Source organism: Heterocephalus glaber, unplaced genomic scaffold, assembly GCF_053883595.1.
Source record: "Heterocephalus glaber isolate CG9 unplaced genomic scaffold, H.glaber_assembly_v1.0 deba00001531, whole genome shotgun sequence".
In the NCBI taxonomy this organism is placed as follows: domain Eukaryota; kingdom Metazoa; phylum Chordata; class Mammalia; order Rodentia; family Bathyergidae; genus Heterocephalus; species Heterocephalus glaber.
The window spans coordinates 18,754,874-18,768,607 of record NW_028258329.1 but is presented as its reverse complement, the minus strand read 5'-3'; the positions used below and the strand labels follow the sequence as shown (position 1 = coordinate 18,768,607).

Here is a 13,734-nt window from a genome sequence, read left to right as displayed (position 1 = left end):
GGTTCACATTTTAAGAAAACAGACTCTTCAGCAAGATTCCCACCCTGGGCTGGGGATTTAGCTCAGTGGTTCTGGTGCCTCCCTCGCAAGCCCAAAGTCTCGAGTTCGATCCCCAGTACCAAAAAAAAAAAAAATTCTCACCTTGGTACCCGCAAGGGTTTCCAACTTGAAGGACTTAGGAATCTAAGCCCCTGGGTCTTCATTACCAAAAGTGAGGGCACAGCATCCTGAAAGTGACTCACCTTTGCCTGTGACCTCAGCTCCTGGCAGCTGACCTCGGCCCATGAGCCATGCCATCCTCTCCAGGGAGGAGGGGTCTCACCCAGCACCCCAACGTCGGCACTCCCCAGCCTGCCTGTGTATTTGGGTTTTTGAGCTGTGGTCTGATTCCCGCTTCCAGGACATAAGCCCAGCGTGGGATGCATCTCATTCAGTGCTGGTCTCGGCTGCCATGGGTAGCACCCAGTCCATACCGCTCAGTAAATTGCTGTGAAGGGGGAGGCAGAAAGCGGCACATTCTTAGTCTCTTGCTTAGCCCTGTGCTCAGCGCTTTGGGGAGAACAGCCAGGGTAATGGCCTTGGGAGCAGGAGGTGGGGAGGCCCGGTGGCTGTGGAGAAGAGAGGGGAGAAAAGGCAGAGCTAACTGATGTAGAAGGAGATGAAGTGGCCTGGAGGCTGTTCGCAAGAGGAGGTACAGCTCAGAGGGAGTGATCCAGAGTTTGGATGTGGACGTGTTAGCCTTACTCACCTGAGTATCTGGGGGCAGATACCGGCCAGCAGCTGGGTAGGCGGCAGAGGAAATGAGTCTATTGAAGTTTGGAGCATGGAGGTGAGTGCCATGCCGGGGGTGAGAGGGCCTAGGGTTGAGCCCTTGGGCAGGGGAAATGGAAAAATGGTCACCACAGCGGTTCAAGTCAGGAGAGGTGGGGGCAGGAAAAGATGGCCCTTCTGGGCTTGCAGCTGCTCCGCCAGGCCCCCAGGTGAGCAGTGAGGTCCGGTGGCAACAGGGTCTGCACTGGAGATGTCTGGTAGGAGTGTCTGCCAGAGATCAGCTCCTCAAACTCCACTGCAGCAGTCCCTGGAGCTCTGCAGAGGGAATGGGAGCTGAGGAAGTAGATGACTAAATCAACTGTCTGCCGTGTCAGGAAGTGGTGAGAAGGCAGCATCTGTTGCTCCAGAGAAATGAAGGCAATCAAGGAAGGGCGGATACAGCGGGCCCTGGCCTGGTCCCATCAGAGGCCCCCATGGCTAGAGGCACCGTGCAGAGCTCTAGGGGAAGTAGCAAGGTCTTCGGAAGTGAAGCTTCCTGTCAGATGAGGGCTCAGAGTCAGAAGAACAATGCTGTGATTGATAAAACCAGAAGTGTGGGGGCCATGAGGAGGGGACCCTGGAACTTCTTTCTCCTGTAGTAGAAGGAGCTAGCATTTGGTGTGGACCCAAGTGATGAGCTATGACCAAGCCGACCTGGATGAGGGGATCCCGTAGAGAGACTCCACGCTTCCCTTGAGAAATGAGACCTTGCCCTTTGTCACGAGCAAACCTTCCATTGCTGTCCAGTGCTGTCTCCCCACACCCCAGCTTTGCAGGACTGGGCCATAGTGGGACCGAGAGGGGAAGCAGGAGGCTGCCCTCTGCAAGCCTGTGAGCTAGTGTACAGCTAAGTGCCGGGAGGGAATCCAGGTCTGTTTACAGAGAGGTGTCCAGCAGTCACCAGACCAAGCTGAGGTTTACAGTACAGATGCTCCCCGAGTTAGCATGAGGTTACCTCCCAATAAACCCATTTTAAATTGAAAATTCAAAGAAATGCATAACATCACAGCACCTGGCACAGGCGTGATGTTTCCCCCAGTGATTTTGGTGCTGATGAGCTGCTCTCCATCGAAGCCCAACAGCAGAGAGGATCCTGCCGCGTGTCACCGGCTCAAGGGAGCCACAATTGGAGTACAGGTCCTACTGACTGTCCTGCCTGTGCACTGTGGTAAAATAAAAAGATCACAAGTCCAGGTTGTCTGTATTTCCCAACCTTCACGAATCAGGCACTGACCAATCAGGTCAGAGGGACTAGACTTGGGGCTCTGGGGGCAACTGTGGGAGAGGGACAGGAGCCTTCCCACACCTTCCCCAGACCTTTGCAGCTGGTGACAAATGGGCCAAGAGACAGCCACAAGCCCAGGGCCCTTCCACTGTGACCCCCATTAGTTTGGAGGTGAAGGTGCCCTCCTACTTCTCAGGTGCAGGGCACTGGGCACCTGCTGCCTTTCCCTGGATGCCTCCCCAGCCCAGAGTGGCTCCCCAGCTGTGGGCAGGAGCATGAAGGCCTGGGAAGGGTTGTGTTCCTGTTAGAGAAGCGCTCTGTACCTGAGCCAGCTGGGATTTGAGCTGCCAGGCAAAACAAGCTTTCCTAGAACTTGCTCCCCAGGGCTGGGTAGTGTGGCCAGACACCCCTCCAGACCAACCCTGCCAGCACATATCACCCATGGGAAGTGGCTCCCACCCCATGTTGGGCTCACCCTTGGAGGGCAGGAGTTTCCTGCCAAGATCCCCCTCCTGGCCCTCTTATGCTCTGCCTGCCCCTTCCCACAGCTGGGCCCTAGAAGCTGCCACCCAGCCTGGCAGCTGTTTAAAGTACACAGTGACATTACTGGGGGCCAGGAATTTAGCTCAGTGGTTCTGCCACCTGCCTCGAAAGTGCAAGGTCCTGAGTTCGATCCCTGATACCAAAAAAAAAAAAAAATGATGAATTTACTGGGTGGCAAGGGAATCCCAAGGATCAAAACTTTGCCAGACAGACAAGAGTTCTAGTGACATTGTCTGGCATCCCAGCCTGAGACTGGCGCAAGGGACACCTGCAGCAGGACATCCTTGCTAGCCCTACCCCAAGCCACAGCCCTAGGCCACCTGTCCTTGTCATGTCACCCCAGAGAAACCACAGGCTCCAGGCCAGGCCCTGTCTTCGTGTCACAGAGTTCCCCAGCTGCTGTGTGTCCTCACAGGTGGCCTCTTCTTGTCCCTGATTGGCAAGTGTGTCCGTTCCTATTTCTCACCCCTTTATAACCCTGAGCCCAGGTCCTGTCTGACATCTCACCACCCTGCAGCAGTGAAAGGCGTCTGAACAAAGCCCCAGAATGAAGCCCAGCTCCCTGCCTCTAGCCCCGCTCCCCCAACACCGGCTGTTGCCCTTCCTCTTTCAGCCCAGTGAGGAGCCTTTGGTGGCCCAGACCAGGCCTGTATGAGACTGTGGGCATGGTGAGATGGACATGCTAAGGTGAGGGTTGTCAGGACTTCAGGGTTGTCCCTGGGCATGGAGGGTGGCACAGGCAGGAGAGAAAGAGGTGGCCTCTGAGCTGGGGAACATGGGAGGAGTGGGATGGGGGTGCATCCTGAGTTCAGGGAGCAGAGCGGGAAGATTCAGAGTGGCTGCATCATTGTGGTTGTGGGGAGAAGTGGGGTGGGGGCTAGAAGGGAAGGTGTATATTACCAGAAGGGGCCAGGGAAGCCAAAGAACTCAGCCGGGCATGGTAGTACACACCTGCAATTCTAGCACACTGGGAGCCTGAGGCAAGAGGACCTCATGTTCCAGCCCTGCCTTGAGTCCCTGTCTCAAGATTTAGGAAGAGTTGGGACAGCTCAGTGCAACAAGCCAGGTGTGGTGGCACATGCCTATAATCCCAGCACTCAAGAGACTGAGGCAAGAGGATCACCGAGTGTTCAAGACCAGCTACACAGTGAGTTCAAGAGCAGCCTGAGCTACATACCCTGTCTCAAAACAAAATAAACAGGACTGAGGATGTAGCTCAGCAGTGCAGTGCCAGCCTGGCAAGTGTGAGGCCCTGAGTTTGATTCCCAGTACAAAAAAAGGGTGTGGGGGGGAGGGCTGGGGCTGGGGATTTAGCTCAGTGGTTTCACTGCCTGCTGTGCAAACGAAAGGACCCGAGTTCAATCCCTGGTACAAAAAAAGGCGGGGGGGAGGTGCTGAGGAGGAGGCTAAAGCTCAGGTTAGGAGAGTGTGTTCAGGGGCCATGGCCCACAGAAAGGAAGGGTAAAGGGTGAGAGATCTTAGCCTACGGCTAGGGCATGTAGCTAATCGGAGTTCCTGAAATAGTAAGGAGCGAGCCCCCGCTCCCCAGGTGCTGGTGGGGGACTCGGGGGACTCCAGCCTGGTGGCACCAGGGACAGCAGGCTGGGACGGCATGTGTGACCCTCTCTCACCATTTCCAACTTGTACACAACAGTGATAATTGTGACTGCAGCTGCGGGCAACCTTATTTCTGTCCAAAGCTATTGTTGCCCCTCTCCAGGCAGGATTGCATTCCCCACACCTTGGTCACCAGGTGCAGCTGTGTGACTTGCTTTGCAGCCAGAGACACAGACTACACATTGCAGGATTCTGAGGCAGCTTCAGATCGGCAGGATAGGATCGTTTACACCACTTGCGGAGAACCTGTGGGACACATGTTGTTTTTCTTTTAAGACAAAAGCTGTTAATATCTGAGTTGTTTTCACTAAATGAAAAGAAAACCTCAGTATTCAGGTTTAATTGGAGTGTTGGCACTTTGGAATAATAAATGGGTTTTGGGTTGCAGTTTGGGCACCATCTTTAAAAGGTTCGCCATCTCTGGTTTACACTGTGGAAATGGGCATGTGCTAAATTCAGGGCAAACTCCCATGCCCACCCTGCCATCTTGGACTGGGGATGTAGCTCTGGGGTCATGGGCCACTGGCATGAGGGTGGGGGTGAGTACAGGAAGCCAGGTCAGGAGCTGAGGGGCCAGGCAGATAGAAGCCTCAAGGGTCAGGGCTGTCTGTAGTCTAATACACAGCTAGTCCACACTGAGTCCTACTGTATGTTTACTCCTCCCCACAACCCTTCAAGGCAGAGGGCTATTACTTTCTCCAGATGGAGAAACTGGGGCATAGAGCTGTTACTTACTCAGCGATTAGGTGTCAGAGCCAGGATCCAAAGCCCAACCCTTCACCATTACCTCCTTCCAGGGTACCAGTTCTGAACTCAGGCTCTGGCCTAACCCTTCCCTGAAAACTTCCTGCCAGGCACAGGCCCCAGGTGATGGTGCAGTTTCCAGAGATTTTAAACAACTGAGGGAGGGGTGGCAGTGACATCTCTAAAATGCCTACTCAGCAGCTGGCAGTAAGACAGAGGATGTGATGAGGTCATGGGGACCACCAGGGAGGAGGGAGAGGACAATAGCAGGCTGCCAAGACCTCCCCGAAGGCAGAGTTCAGGGCGTGTGGTGGAGGGTGCAGAATCCTGCACATCCGGGGCTGACTGGATGGGGCTGGGGGAGGCCAAGGGCCTGGCAGGTGCTGGTGCCCCTGGGTATCGATCAGGGCAACATGGTGAGGGTGGTTTGGATGTGTGCTTGCAGGGCCCCAGCTGCCTGTTCTCCTGTCTGCTAGGCTTGGGGCAGACAGGATGTGCCAGGCCATGGGTGGAGATGGGAGTGGTGCCCAGGAGCTGGAGAGCCCATGGGAGGGTGTGAGGCCCCCATGAGGGGAGGGGGGAGGAAGAATGTGTCAGAGCAGGTCTCCAGTCCCAGCAGTGAGGCCCCCAGGAAGGATGCCAGTGATTTTCTCTCTGGTGCTGGAGGCAGGAGAGGGCAAGGCGGGGTGTCAGGGTGGTGCTTCCTATGAGCCTGAGTCACTGTGGGAGCAGGCACAGGCTGAGAGGGCCTGAGGGAGACCCCAGGACCCTGCTGGGGACAATGGGTTGAGTGGTGGCCCAAAAGATAGGTTCACTTCCTCTGAGACAGGGTCTCACTGTGTAGCCCAGGCTGGCCTCAAACTTGTGATCCTCTTGCCTCATCCTCACAAGTGCTGAGATTATAGGCCTGTACAACCATGGCCCCGCCATCATCATCATTATCATCATCATCATCGTCATCCTGGTGATTGCCTGATCTTCATTTTATTTGGAAAAGTGTCATTAGTGTAATTAAGTTAATGGTCTGCAAATCAAGTCATCTTGGATCTTCTGGATGAGTCCTAAATTCAATGATAGGTGTAGTTACAGAGAGCCCTGTGGCAACAAGAGGCAGAAAAGCCACAGAATGTTGGAGCCGCCCTGAGGAAGGGCCCTGTTCAGAGCCCGAGGGAGACTGGCCCTGTTGACACTGGGATTTGGGACTTCCAGCCCTGGCAGCAGCAGGAGGGTAAATAAACTCCTGTTGTTTTAACCCCTAGTCTGGGGAGATGCTTCCTAAAGACCCAGAAAATCAACACTTGGGCTGAGACTGGCATCATATAGGCTTCTCCACCATCCCCGGCCCCAAGCAGGGAGAACCTGGAGCTGGGCTGGGGACAGAGGGAGCCTTGGAGGGGATGGGAAGGGCCTGCCTCAGGAAAGACACCCTGAGTGAGGAGCAGTCTCAGGAGGAAGTGGGTTTCTAGGACACAGTGGGCTGGAACTCTGCGAGCTGTCTCCCCAGGGAGAAGTGTCCGGAGGGTCCCAGGCCAGTGCCAGGCCCTCTTGGAACATCCATGTCCTGGAGGGGGCAGTGAGGTTTCCACAGAGGCTCGGCCACTCGGGGCACATCCTTGCCCTCTGGGCCTGTTTCTCACCTGAGAGGAAGTGGTGGCCCCCCACACTCCCACATTCTGGAGCCAGGAGACCTCTACTCCAACAGCTCCCATACAGTAAGGCCCCCAGACCCTGAGTGACCCCCAGGGCTGCTCAGCCTGTGGTGCTTCCCCTCAGGGGGACGTGACTTCTCTCTGCTGCTGGCCCTGGGTGTGGCTCCGGGGGTCTGAGACACCTGAGGGAGCGGTGACCTCATCACCAGGGCTCATTGGTCAGGGAAAACAGGAGCTGGTTCAACAGGATGACGGATTTCACGTGGCCACAGCATGGCACTGTCACACGCGAGGCCTCCCCCAGAGGCGAGGGCAAGTGGCTGGTTGGAGCTGGCTTCTCCCACTCCCAGGCCACTACAGCCAGCCCAGCGGTGGAGCCCAGTGAGGGCCAGGTCCAGGAATATGGCTGGCTGTGAGGTCAGTGTCCTGGCCATGCCCGGTGACCTCAGGCGAATCATTTGATCCGTCTGGGCTCAGTCCCTTCTCCTGATGGATGATGATCGAGGAGCACAAACAGCCTCTTGGGCCTGCAGTTTGGCCTCTGTATGGGAGGCGCGAGGCAGAGGGGAACACCAGTCACAAGACTTCTCACGGTGGCCACACCAGGTGCATTTGGAGGCCACGGCCAAGCAGTGGTCTCCTGGGAGTGCTGGGGGGCTTTCCACCCACAGCTGCCCCTCAGCCCCAGGAGGCCACTGCAGGGACACTGCCACAACACGACCAGAGCCCTGCCAGACACCTCCCTAAGGGGCACCTGGGGGGTATGGGGTGCCCAGGCTGATCAAAAGCAAACTGCCCTAGAGATCAGATCTGCAAGCTGTCTTCACTGAAGACACAATTTCCTGCATTTACTTCTCACAGCTGAAGGCTGGGTGATATGGGAAACTTAATGCCCAAGGCTTGTCACTAGCAGGCTAATGGGGGTCACATCCGTCTCAGGCTACTGAGCTCCCCGCAGGCTGTCTGGCTGCCCGCAGGGGTCCCAGGGGCCATGCAGAGTGGGAGCCCACAGCCAGTGTAGGGTGGGTTGTGAAGGGGGTGCAGCAAGGAGCCCCCGAGGGGTACAGAGCTCAGCACTGCCATTCTGTCCCTCCTCCTCATCCTTCCAGCCTTGAGGACTCTGTCCCTCCTGCTGGGCTCCGGGTCCATCTGTCCCTGCCACAGCTCAGGGCACTAACAGGCCCTTTCCTACTTCCTGTCCCTCTGAGAAAGTTCATTCTAAAAGCTATTCTTTGTCTATTTTTTTTTCCAGAAAATGTGTTTTTAATCAATTTTATAATAAAACCTAAACTGAGTTCTGGGAAACAACAGCAAAGAGAAATAATTTTTTCAAAGTCAGTTGAGATTCTTACCCCCTGCACAGCCCTGCCCCTCCCAGCTACCCTACTGCCTCCTCCTCTCTGGCTGGGTCCCAACCTGGTCCCAAACTGTCCCCAGGGGCACTCTCTAAAAGTCAAATCTGACTCATCAGGGTCCTTTTCTCAAAATTCTTCTGGGATTCAGTGTCTCCCAGAGATAGAAGCTAAATTCCCTTGACTGGCACTCAAAACTCAACCCAGACCACCCAGCCTCGCCCTTCACTATGAGCCAACCCCAGGCCTTTGTAAGTCTGCTTTGTCTCTCAGCATGGGACACTGTTAGGGGAAAAGCTTGTGTGTGAGAAGTAGCCCCCAGAGGCGAAGGCACAGGACTGAAGAAAGAGGCGGATAGACCCAGGATTGCACTGAATGTAGTTAGGGGCTTCCACAGAGAAGTGTCTTGGGCAGTGGCAAGATGGATGCCCATACCTCAAGGCCAGAGGATGGTTTCTATGCTAAGCTAGAAAATGGTGGGCTGTGGCTGACTGGAATATACCTGGACTTTGTCAAAAACTGTTGGGCCGGGCATTTAGCTCAGTGGTGCCGCCACCTGCCTCCCAAGCCCAAGGTCCCAAGTTCGATCGCCAGTATAAAAAACAAACAAACCAAAAACAAAAAAACTACCGACGTCAGGGAAGAAACAGTTGTGGTGTCAGTGTCCAGCATGAAAGGCTCAGTAAACATCTTAACCACTTTGTTTCTTCTGTAGGGTTTGGGAAGGGAGCCTCCAGGGTCCCTGGGTGGGCAAGATGGTGGCTCCAATCTGTGGGCAGGTCAGCCGGATTCCTACAGGCGCCCTTCCTCCCATCCACCAGCCAGTTCAGCTCACTCAAGACGCAACCCAAAGGCCCCCATCTGTTGGCCTTCTTCTGCCTCCAGCCCCGGTAGTGAGGCACCTGTTCCCACTGGCACAACGGCTGGCATGTGTTAAGCCCTGTGGGCCTAACACAGGAGGTCCCTGCACCCTCAGGTGTAGTATCCCTGCTGTTGTCACCTGGGTGGCCCAAGTCCCCAAGGACAGCTGCCACCTGCTCCTGGGCCTGGGCAGGGGCAGCCTCAGCCTCAGATTGAACCAGCAGCACCAGGCAGGTGCTCATTTCCAGGACAGGGCACACCTGGGACAGGAAAGGGGCATAGGCCAGGGGCATAGGGGGGTGAGAAACTGATGCCTGAGGTCCTCTGAACTCCCATGCCCCTGTCCTCACATAGTGAGTTCAAGATCAGCCTGAACTACATGGTGAGACCCTGTCTCAAAACAAAACAACAACAACAAAAAACCCCCAAAGTCTCACACATGAAGGGCAAGCGCTCTACCACTGAGCTACATCCCCAGCCCTATTTTATTTTTATTTTGAGACAGGGACTTATTAAATTGCCCAGGCTGGGGTCAGTTTGTAATCCTCCTGCCTCAGCCTCCCATTATAGATATGTGCCACCACACCTGGCTTTGAACTTGTCCTTTTTTTTTTTTTACTCAAAAGATGCACTATGATCATCATTTCAGGTTACTTTATACAGAGCTAGCTCATGCTCTTTAGCTGTTGTATAATGAATCCTGTGGATCATTAATAACTTGTTTAGGTGGCACTATCTGGATACTTTGTCCTTTTTTCTTTTGTAACAAAAGAATGTGAGAATCAGCCTCCCTCAACCTGTGTCTGTAAGGATTGGCTTCCTTCTCCCAGGATTAGGATAAATTCTCCAAAACAGTGTCACTGGGTCAAAGAGCATGTGCATTTATGTTTTTTTTAAATTTTTATTTTTTTGCATTTATGTTTTTAATACTGTAGGCCATGCCATTTTACTTTCTCAAATACAGCAATTCACAAATCCCCCAAGAGTGTATGAAACTGTTCCCCACACCCTGGCCCATTCTAAGTATCAGTTAGTCTAAGCCTTTGCCAAAATCACGGGCAAAACCTCATTGTTTTGTTTTGTTTTTTTGGTACCGGGGATCCAACTCAGGTCCTTGTGCTTGCGCAGCAGGTGGGGAAACCACTGAGCTAAATCCCCTGCCCAAAACCTCATTGTTTTGAAATTGTGTTTCCTGAATACAGTTAAGCCTGAAATCTTTTCTTGTGTCAAATGGCCTTTTGAATTTCTTCTGTGAATTTTTGAATCTATTCTTTTGCTTAGTTTTGAATCATGTTGTTTTTATTTTTTAAAAACACCTTATAGTACTTTTTTGTTTGTTTTGTTTTCTGGTTTTCGGGGGTTTTTTGGTACCAGGGATCAAACTTGGGACCTTGCGCTTTCGAGGCAGGCTGCAGAACCACTGGGCTAAATCCCCGGCCCCACTTTTTTGAACATTATTGGTACTGAACTTTAATTGCTTATATGTGTTGCAATTTTTCTTTGTTCTTTTTCTTTTCCTCCAGTCCTGGGGATTGAACCCAGGGATTCCCATGGGTCAGGCAAATGCAGTACCCTTGAGCAACACAAATATTATTGTCAGGGTAATATTTGTCTCCCTCCATACAGTAGTTTGAATGTACAGCATTCATTCCTGTTTTTATTGCCGAAATCCAAAATGTAACAAGAACAGTATAATGAATCCCAATACTGTATGCCCATGTCTGAGCATCCCTGCACCAACATACGGCTAAATTCCTTCTCCCATATAAAGTGCTTTTCGTGACTTTTCTTATGGTGGTTTTTTGTTTTGTATTTTTGGCTTTTTTTTGGAGCTAGTGTCTCACTATGTAGTTCAGACTGGCCTTGAACACACTATGTTGCCCAGGTTGACCTCGAACTCACAGCAATTCTGCCTTAGCCGCCCAAGTGCTGGGACTACAGGCATGTGTCACCACGCCGGCCTTGTGGTGATTTTTATAGTGCAGAGATTTGAGGTTTTTATTTACCAGGGTTTTATTTTGCATCTTCTGGATTCTGTATAATACTTAAAAAGGACTTCCCACTTCATGATTAGTAACAAAACAACAAAAAAATGTTCTTCCAGTTTTTCTAAGAAGTGGTCTATTATTTTTATTATTTATTTATTTATTTATTTTTGGTACTGAGAATTGAAGTCAGTACCTTCCACTTGCCAAGTAGGCACTGTGCCACTGAGCTAAATCCCCAGCCCTGGTTTATTATTTTTAAATGCTGGCATAATGATTTTTCATATGGAGAATTTTTCATATGGAAAATAATTTATTTAATTCAATCCCCATTACCGACCACCAGGTTGTCCCCTATTTTATGTCATTATATATTTTGGGTTTTTTTTTTTTACAGTCAAAAATAGGTTTATTGGAATGTTTTTAGGTATAATCAAAGGCAGAAACATTTAGTTTTTGTTACACCCATAAACATGTGAAACTGCTTATGGAGCAAAGTATTATAAAAAGAATGACATCCTTGCAAACACTGGTGAAAGGGTTATGGAACTCCTTTAACATAATGAATGATTTGGTTCTCCACATAGGCTTTTGGACCCGGACCCTGAGGCTGACCCCCATCTTGATGCAATGATGCCAGACCTTATGGCACTAAAATATTAGTATGAAATATTGTCATTCAGTGTTTTGACTATATACACAAATAATGAACTGGCAAGTATCTAGTTTCAAATTAGATCCTTGGAATACAGCAAAATAGTTATCTTTGCTTTATACAATTAGTACATTTTGTTGGAAGGGAAGAAGATAATTGGACATTCTCATTGCTCCAATTTGAAGTGATACTTGCTTCTTAGTTTCTTGAGAAAGAAGTTTTGAAAGTTATATACATGGGTTTCATTTAGATTACACAGCAATCTTTTATTATTATTTTTCCAGATCTTGTTTAATGAGGAGCTCTGTCATCAGATCAAGTATGATATTTCACAACAATAAGAATTATGATCACTAGCAAAAGGAAAACAGCAACCAAAGCCATGATGGCTTTTATTTTGCATACGCGCTAACACATTTGCCTTCGGAGCTGTTTGGATCTGTTGCTAAAAGCAGTTGCATTATCTGGTAAGCTTTCTGATTTGTCCTGTAGTTCATCTAGTCTCTCCCCTCTTTCAATTACCTTTGTAATATTTTCTTGCATGACATCAATAACTTCATCCACCTGATTCTGAACATGCTTGATTTTATCATTTCTAGGTCCAAATCTTGGTCCAGATGGTCCCCTTAGAAAAAAGTCCTCTTCTTCATCTGAATCATCTTCCAAAAGATTTCTCCTTTCACTTCTCACAGAACCAATGACGTCATCATCATTTAGGTGGCGCTTGAACTTGGGAGGCATACTTTTTACTCCTGTAGTACTTCTCTAGTTCCCACTAAAGCATTCACCACCTGAGGCTCCCGGGAGCTCCCAGCAGCTCTCTTGGGCAGCCTGCGGCGGGCAGGCGGCCAGGGAAAGGAGCGGGGAGCCACGAAGACCTGGTTTGTTTGGTTTTTTTTTGAGTCAGGGTCTTGCCATGTAACCCAGGTGGCCTTGAACTCACTACGTAGCCCAGGCTGACCTCTAACACTCAAAGATCCTTCTGCCTCAGCCTCCCGAGTGCTGGGATTACAGGTGTGGGCCACCATGCTGGGCTATGTTTCCTGTATTAAATCAACCATATTGAGCTTCCCTGATTTCTCTGCCCCATCTGGACTATGCCAAAGCAAAACCCAGACATCAAATCATTACATCCATAAGCATAAAAGCCTTGAATTTTAGATTATAAAGTCTACTAATCATCTAATCTTTTTATTTACCTGGACATTTTATTTTATTTAAATTTTAAGTAGCACATTCACATGGTCCAACATGCAAGAGAACAACAGCAACAAAAAAAAGAACAAAAATCTCTCCCTTATCCTGTTCTGTTTTTTCCCCAGGGAAATAACTCTTGCTATTGGTTTCTCCTGTATCATTAACATTATTGTAAGTATGAAAGCAAATAATGTATCCTGGCCTTTTCAAATACAATTGATAAACTTGCTGCTGTGCACCCAGCTGTTATTATTTAACATATACTGGACATTGTTCCATAAAGAGCATCCTCATTCTTTTCAGTCACTAGATATATTCCAGCAGATAGGCAAACAATAATTGCTCATTTATCTCTTCGCCGTGGAGAGGTATAGGTTATTTCCACCTTCTGTGTTCCTTGACCCACTCATAGCATTGAGGCTGCTTCTAGAACTGCTGAATCAGAGGGGAGCTGTGCTTATACTCAGGAGAAATATTGCCCAACCATACAGTTGAGGTTGAGTCGCTGATACGCCAGCCACGGAGGCAGGAGGGCTGTGTTTTCCTCTAACCAAGTAAACAGTGAGTGACCAAGCTGTTTTTCATCTTTGTGATCTGATAAGTGAAGAGTAATATCTTTTCTAGCTGTAATTTTCCTCTACTATATTAAGAGTTATTAGGCCGGGTATTTAGCTCAGTGGTTCCAGTGCTTGCCTCAAAAGCTCAAGGTCCTGAGTTCAATCCCCGGTACCAAAAAAAAAAAAAGTTACTGTTTCTCCAGTAACTGTGTCTTCATTTCCTTTGCCCTTTTTGCCCCCAACTCAGGTCATAATTGACTCATTTGTTAAAGATCTCTAGAAACTCTTTATATATTAGGGAAATCAGCCCTTTGCTTCTGTTAGAAATTGTACTTTTGCCCCAGTTTAGAGATTTTTTTTTTTTTTTTTACTTTGGTTGTGGTGATTTTTATAGTGTTTTTTTTTTTGTTTTGTTGGATTTTTTTTTTTTTTTTTTTTTTGAGAGAGGTTTGTACTAAGTAAGATGCCCAGACTGGCCTTGAATTTATGAGTCACCTGCCTCAGCCTCCAGAGCAGTTGGGATTACAGGCATGCACCAC

At 50.0% G+C, this 13,734-nt stretch overlaps 1 pseudogene; it reads right to left on the bottom strand.

Moving 5' to 3' along the window:
* Window positions 1-11,691: 11,691 nt before the first annotated feature.
* On the bottom strand, window positions 11,692-12,256 carry LOC101706647 (vesicle-associated membrane protein 4 pseudogene; annotated as a pseudogene).
* Between the last annotated feature and the right edge of the window lie 1,478 nt (window positions 12,257-13,734).